Consider the following 6,951-nt stretch of genomic DNA (forward strand, 5'->3'; position numbering starts at 1 on the left):
TAGACTGCTTCGAGTGCTTACACAAAGTAAGAGGAGGGACGTAGCTGGCCCAGAAGAGTGGCTTGGAGGCCTGATGATGCTGGTGAGCCCTGGCAGACAGGGGTTCAGCAGGGTTCAGCAGAAGTCCCTGCCCCGACAGCCCGGCTCTGCCCGGCTCAGGCACCAGTGACCAGGTGTCCAGAGTCATCTGTGCGCCTGCTGCCGGCAAGGGAAGGCTGCTCACGCTCATCTCAAGGCATTTTGGGGGGATAGCGCTGAGCTCCAGTGGCTGTGGAAGGCACTCTGTCACTAGTTTAGCCCAAGAAGTTCCTGTCACATACTTAAAAATAAAAAGTAAATAAATATTTTAAGTTTTGTGTGCTTAAAGAATACAGAACAAGGTTTACTCCATTATGAAGATGAGCACTGCAGTAACCTGCTGCGAGTGTGAAGAATTAAGCGTGGCAGTAACACATGACTTTGAACTTATCTGGGCATGCTTTATTTATTTTAGTTTGCGTTGTTTTCTGGGATATCGTACCGACGTAAATTGAGATTGTAATTAAACACATGATTATAGATTAATTTAGCTCTATGCAGCATTTTAAATCCGATTATAATTTTTAAATGCTCTTACAAGAACATGATCTATGCAGTGGATTTTGTGCACGCAATTTGTTTTTGCTTTTTTCTTTTCCCCCTAAAAGCTGCTTCTGCAGAATGTGCTGCACTAAATGTATTTGCTTTATTTTACAATCTAAAATAATTCTGGTGTCAAATATGCATTTTTTTAAGTAAGCAGCACTTTTAAATATGACTAGACCCTTAAATATACTATAGATCATTATAATGAAAACATGAATCTCCCACCACTGCAAAAAGGAGCAAGCAAGATTTCAGTCCTGAAACAGGGGAGCTTCTTACCTTTATGAATACTTCCATTATGCTCATGACAGCAACGGTAAGCTACCTTCTAGATTCTGACTTTTAGAAAATGATACCCTTGAAAGATTATTTATGTTTTCTTCTGTTCTTGTTCTAGCAATTAATGCAATGGCTTTTGAGGAGGATGTGTGATTTTATGCAAGATGAGCTAGTACAAATTATAAGACTTTATTTATACCCCAAACAGATATCATTAGAGCACATGCACACACATACACATATATACATATAAATGAGTGTGGCTGCATATCTATAAATGTGTGCATGTTGAGAGGTGATCTATCTTCTCTGCTAATGTTTTTTGCTAATCTTTTTTTTTAAATTAGATATATAGATAATTATATAAAACTATGCAATTATTTTGCTAACATGCAGACATAAGTTGTATCAATTATGCACAAATATAACATCTATAAATGCTGAAGAAGAAATATTTCCATCAAATTTGGCAAACGTTGGACAAAGCTTGAGAAAAATGATTATATTTCCTTAAGACTTTTTAAAAATAAAACTCCTTTTCTTATATCAAGTGTTAGCAAATGTCCACTCAGTCTGAATATTTAAAAGGATGCTATGAATGGATAAAAATGATGTGAAAAAAAAACAACAGTGAAAAATACCTTCTCCTTTCACAAATCCCGGTGGTAATTGCATTGCACAAGGAGTTTTGCCTATAACAGCGAGGGAATGTGAATTATTTCTCGTTAGAATTGTGGCTGTTCAGACCCAGACACCCCACTAATACTGCCTTAACAGATCATATTAAAGCTTGGCAAGCCCACCAGGCTTTTAACGTTATCAGGTCAAGCATGCACCCACTTCTGTCTGTGAAACCTACAATAAAAATAATACTTCGCACTTCTGTGGAGTCTTTCATCTGCAGATCTCAAGGTGCTTTGCAGATACTAAATAATTAAGCCTTGAACCATTCCAGGAGTTGGGTGACAGAAATGGATAACTGTAACACGCACAGCACTGTTACCAGTTTAGGACAGAAGCCAGGAGTTATTTCATTGTCAGCAGAAAACATGGGAGGTTTGGGCAGACTGAATACTGCTGCCCAGAGCAGGAGTACTGTCCCCTTTTTTCAGACTGCCTGGGGAGATGGCACTGGGCTCGGGATGCACCCTCCTCCACAGTTCCTGCCGCATCCCTGGTGTGCATGGGCTAGACTGGGCTGAGTCAAGCGCAGTTATCAAAAATAACCACAGAACAAGCCAAAAACCGCAGCTGTCTCGGTGGGTACCCAGACATGAACACAACTAAACATTGACAGGAGTCAACAGGAGAAGCAGCAGGTTAGGAAAGTAAATTTCTCTGGCACACGAAGAGTTGCACAGCCTGCAACACCTACCCAGAGGTTTTCATTTTTCAGGAACTGCGACTTCCTGGCTTGAGCACGAGGTCGTCTTAGTGAGTGTTTCCCTTTGCCACAGCCTGGACAGTCTCTGTGGTGCCAAAGCTCAAAGTTTGAGCATGTGAAGTGTGAAAGAGTCCTTTGGGGGCAGCGCCTGATAAGCGTGACGGGCGGATGCCTGCATGGAAAAGCGGGCGTTTGGCAGCCGTGTCCAGTGGAGCTGAGGCAGGGGGAGCCCACCCTGGGGCACGGCCAGGGAACCCCTTCGTGGTTCTGGCCCCAGACTGAATGCTTTGGATCTCCTAGCTGACAATTTGGAAGTTTAGTGAAATGGTACATCAACTCAGATATCCCAAGCAGCATGCGGAGTAGAGAACATACTTCTACACTGCTTCTAGGTTTTGTCTTTTCTTTAAAAAAAAAAAAAAAAGATGAAATTTGTATATACTTTCATTACCTTTCAGAGCCAGATTTGGATGGGCATAAATTACTATAACTTTAGTGTAAACAAGAAAGCTTTAAGAACTTTGGGACTTCCTGTTCTTTATTTATGCTCAATCAATATTTTGCAAATATCATTATTTCAAATCAGGAGCCACATGTGAGCTAACAAGCTGGGCTTCCTGAAACACAGGCAAAGCACAGAATGAATTCTCAGGTTAGGCACCGAGCAGACTTTCACCCCTGCTCTAGCATCTGGCATAAAGTGACTGAGACCCTCTGGGCCCTCACATTCATTCAAAAGCATCCCTTTGATTTCTAATCTAACTGACAGCGCATTTGATTGCAGCCCTGCCACCTCCCTGTTTCCTCAGGAGTCTCAAAATTGAAACAAAAAGTAAGACTTCTCACTTCATGAATTTTTTAAAAAGGCCCTTGCATATGTCAACAGGCCCACACTGATATCAACAACAGTACATGTCAGTCACTGCTGGTTTTATGCTCCCCAAAGTATTTGCTTAATCTTTTACTGATGTTTAAAGGTACATGGCTTACATTAAAAGCGTGTTTTACACTTTACAAGTAAGGGAAAGTAGACTGAGAGTCGAGTATTTTTGAACAGTCTCGTGATTGCTGTCCTTATGTGTTTACATCAACACCAAAACAAAGACCAGTAAAAATGTTGCTGCTGAACGTGGCAGGGGACATGGTGGCAAAGGACATGGAAATGACTGTGGCAGTCAATGCCTTCTGTGCCTCGGTCTTTACCAGTCAGTCTCGCCTCCAGCAGCCCGAAGTCCCCAGGACCGAGCCTTACCCTGGGAGGAGGAGCGCCAGGTCAGGGAACATCTCCGCGACCTGACCAGAGACAGCTCTGTGCGCCCTGACAGGGGGCACCCACCAGTGCTGAGGGGGCTGGACAGCGTCATCACAAGATCTCTCTCTACAACCTTTGAAAGATCTCAGTGACTGGGGAGGTTCCTGAACTGGAAGACAGCAAACGTCACTCCTGCCTTGGAGAAGGAGGCCAGGCTTCTGACACAGGCTCCCATGAAAGCCTCGTTGACAAAGCGATGGAGTAAGGACGACACACATGACAGTGAGGTGTACTGAGAGCTGTCTGAGCGGCTGGGGTCCAAGGGCTGTGAGTAGCGGCACAAAGTCCAGCTGGAGGCCAACCGCTAGCAGCGCACCTCAGGGTCAGTACAGGGCCAATGCTATTTAACATCTTCATTAGCGACCTGGATGATGGGGGTGCCTAACGGAGGGGCAGATTTGCAGAAACACAAAATGAGGAGGAGAACTTGACACTGGAGAGTTGCATGGATGATGAGTAGCATCTTTCCTACAGGAAAGGCTGAGAGAGGCTGGGACTCTTCAGCCTAGGGCAGAGAAGGCTCAGGGGAATCTGATCCATGTGATAAACACCTGACGGGAGGGAACGAAGAAGATGGATCGAGGCTCTGAACAACAAGAGAGTGAGAAGCAATGGAAACAAATTAAAATAAAGGAAATTTCATTTAAACCTAACAAAAACTTTTTATTATGAGAGGGGTCATACACTGGCATGAATTGCCCTGAGAGGATGTGGAGCCTCCATTCTTGGAGATATTCAAAACCAGTCTAAAAGTCTAAATTAAAGCCCCATGAATGCTTATATGAAAAGTGAAATCTTATTATATACTTCCAGAGATACCGCATCTGTGTTGTGTGTCAATCTCAGGTGACCGTGATCATTCCTGGTGGCCCTTCAAACAGGGCTATCTGTTTTTTTTGCAGTGACTGGTTTTTTGTTTTTAGCACAATGCAGAATATATATTTTTAAAAAATAATAGGATAGGGAAATAAATGTCTTATTATCTAAAAAAGTGAGCACTGACATCTCCAATTAACTGTCAGTATCTCCTGCACCGACAATCAAGAAATGCAGTATACCACGTAAAAGTAGACACCGGTATAACAGAACTACCAGTCATGGTCTCAGGCTGGTCTAACTAGATGAAAGCATGGCTGCAGTTAGCCTGAAGTCACATTAGATTGAAAGAAGTAAAAATATCAAGACTGCTATGCCATGTTGGAGTCATGCTGGAGAAGTTGGTCCATACCTACCTGAACACCCACTTTATGGATATTCATGTTAGATGTTTCACCAAAATGTTTCCCTGGATTGGAACCTCCTTGTTCACTAAATAGAGCCAACAGCTTCGCTATCAGAACCTCTCCTGCAGGAAGGTATATCCAATCCTGGTAAAAATATTTTAGGCTAATAATCTAAATAGGATTCAAAGCAATCTAAGATGTACAGAAACACTCTCTCTTTTCAGTTGTTTCCCCTATTATTTATGTTTTTATATTTTTGTATGCATTCTTTACTTTGTATCAATATAGTAGCATGAATTTAAAATTTAATACATCATCATTTATCAGCGATAACAGGGCATGAGTGCTGCCCTAATGCTCTACCTCCCGCCTTCACCAGGCGGTCGGTGACACCCATCAGGCAGGATCGGCACCCACCCCAGCACACTGTTCACCGGACAGTTGAATTTTGTCACTGTTGCAAAATGCCTCAGAAGAGATCTGTATATATATTTATCTCAGAACATGTTTATTTTAAACAATGAAGTTGTAACATAGAGAACTAGCTCTAAAATAGTATGTTTGCCTAATAAGAGGCATTTTTCTCTTGTAAAACCCTCTATTAAAGCCACTTTGCTTTGTTAACTTTCATAGCATGTATCCTCACTATAGCCTTCAACACCTGAAAAATTAGTGGAAGAATTTGACTGATTATAGAGGCTGTTTTCCTTGTTCCACTGCTTGTTCTAAAAGGGATACTCAGCAGAACTTGCATTTTTTTTTTTCATTTTGTGCTGTCTGCATGAGTAATTACCTCCCTGATTTCTGAGATGCAATTGAGTAGCTTCCACATTAGAAAAATCCAAAGATTGATAGAGCCATCTCTCCTAAAGGATTAGTTTGCTGCTGTAATTCCACTGAGTAGGTCATTCAAATAGCAAAATACTACAAAGTTTAATTTCTCTTGTTTGTAAAAGCCAGGTATTGATACCTATTTAAAAGAATCTGAAAAGGGCTGGTTAGCCTTTTGAGGGGAAAAGTGTTTTCACATTCCTGCTGCGCCTGCAGAAGGGCAGGGGGAGGAAGAAGATGCTTGCATTTGCAGAACGGATCAGCTCAGGGGCTAGCGATGTGCAATGCCAGAGACCAAAGGAAAGACAACTGTGCAAAGATTTTGAGAAATAGTGCACCCTCTTATAAATTGGTGTGCAGGTTTCTCCCATGGCTTAAAGGGCAAGTTAGTTGTCTTGGTAACTTCAGGATGTCAAGGGAACCGAGTGCTAAGTACCCAGCACACCTGTAACCTTACCGAATGGAGGAGAGCAATGCCCGATGGACGGATTTGGAAACGGTCAGAGGCAAAGAGATTTTAAATGTTTTCACATACAGGTAATCAGCCCCTGCTCCATTCAGGCCTGACAATTTGTGTAAGGTCACAAAAAGGGGAAGAAAGGATAGAGTTAGCCAATCTGGTATTACAACATGACTTACATTCAAAGCATTTCATGCATATGAGAAAAACAGCAACATGAGTCTATTTCTAAACTTTCCACATTATTTAATATATAGCATTTATGTATCAGGTAATTTAATTTACTGGAGAAATTCTGGGAAAGGTTTGGAAATCTTTCAGTATTAGAATGCCTTTTCATAAAAATCTATTTTCCAAATATTTGAATAATGATGGAAGACATAACAGGTAATAAGGCAGGAATTCATCTAAACATGATATAACCTTAAGTGGTGTAGACTGTAGCTATGATTCTGATTAATAATTGTGCCAACATCATTTTACCAGAAAAATATTACTGACTTCCTCTATGACTCTAATAAGTGTTTTTTTTTTTAATCTAGTTTAAAGAAAAAAAAAACTAAAAACATGTTAATCTCTTGCACTCACAAAGATACAGCTTATTATGGTCCTGGGGAAAATACTAAGAAATTATATGTAATAAATAACACTTCTCAGCTTCTCAAGTAAATAAACATTTTATTTCTGTTTAACTACTACAGCATCCACATACTACTTGGGATCATACAAAGCCTATTTCTCTGTCATGATCCATATCCCTATTTGGTGTAAACTGAGCTCTACTGATGTCAAGAGAAGCTCAACAATTTATATCAGCTAAGGATCTAGCAGTTAATTT

Source organism: Anser brachyrhynchus (assembly GCF_964034855.1).
Source record: "Anser brachyrhynchus genome assembly, chromosome: 7".
Taxonomy (NCBI): Eukaryota; Metazoa; Chordata; class Aves; order Anseriformes; family Anatidae; genus Anser; species Anser brachyrhynchus.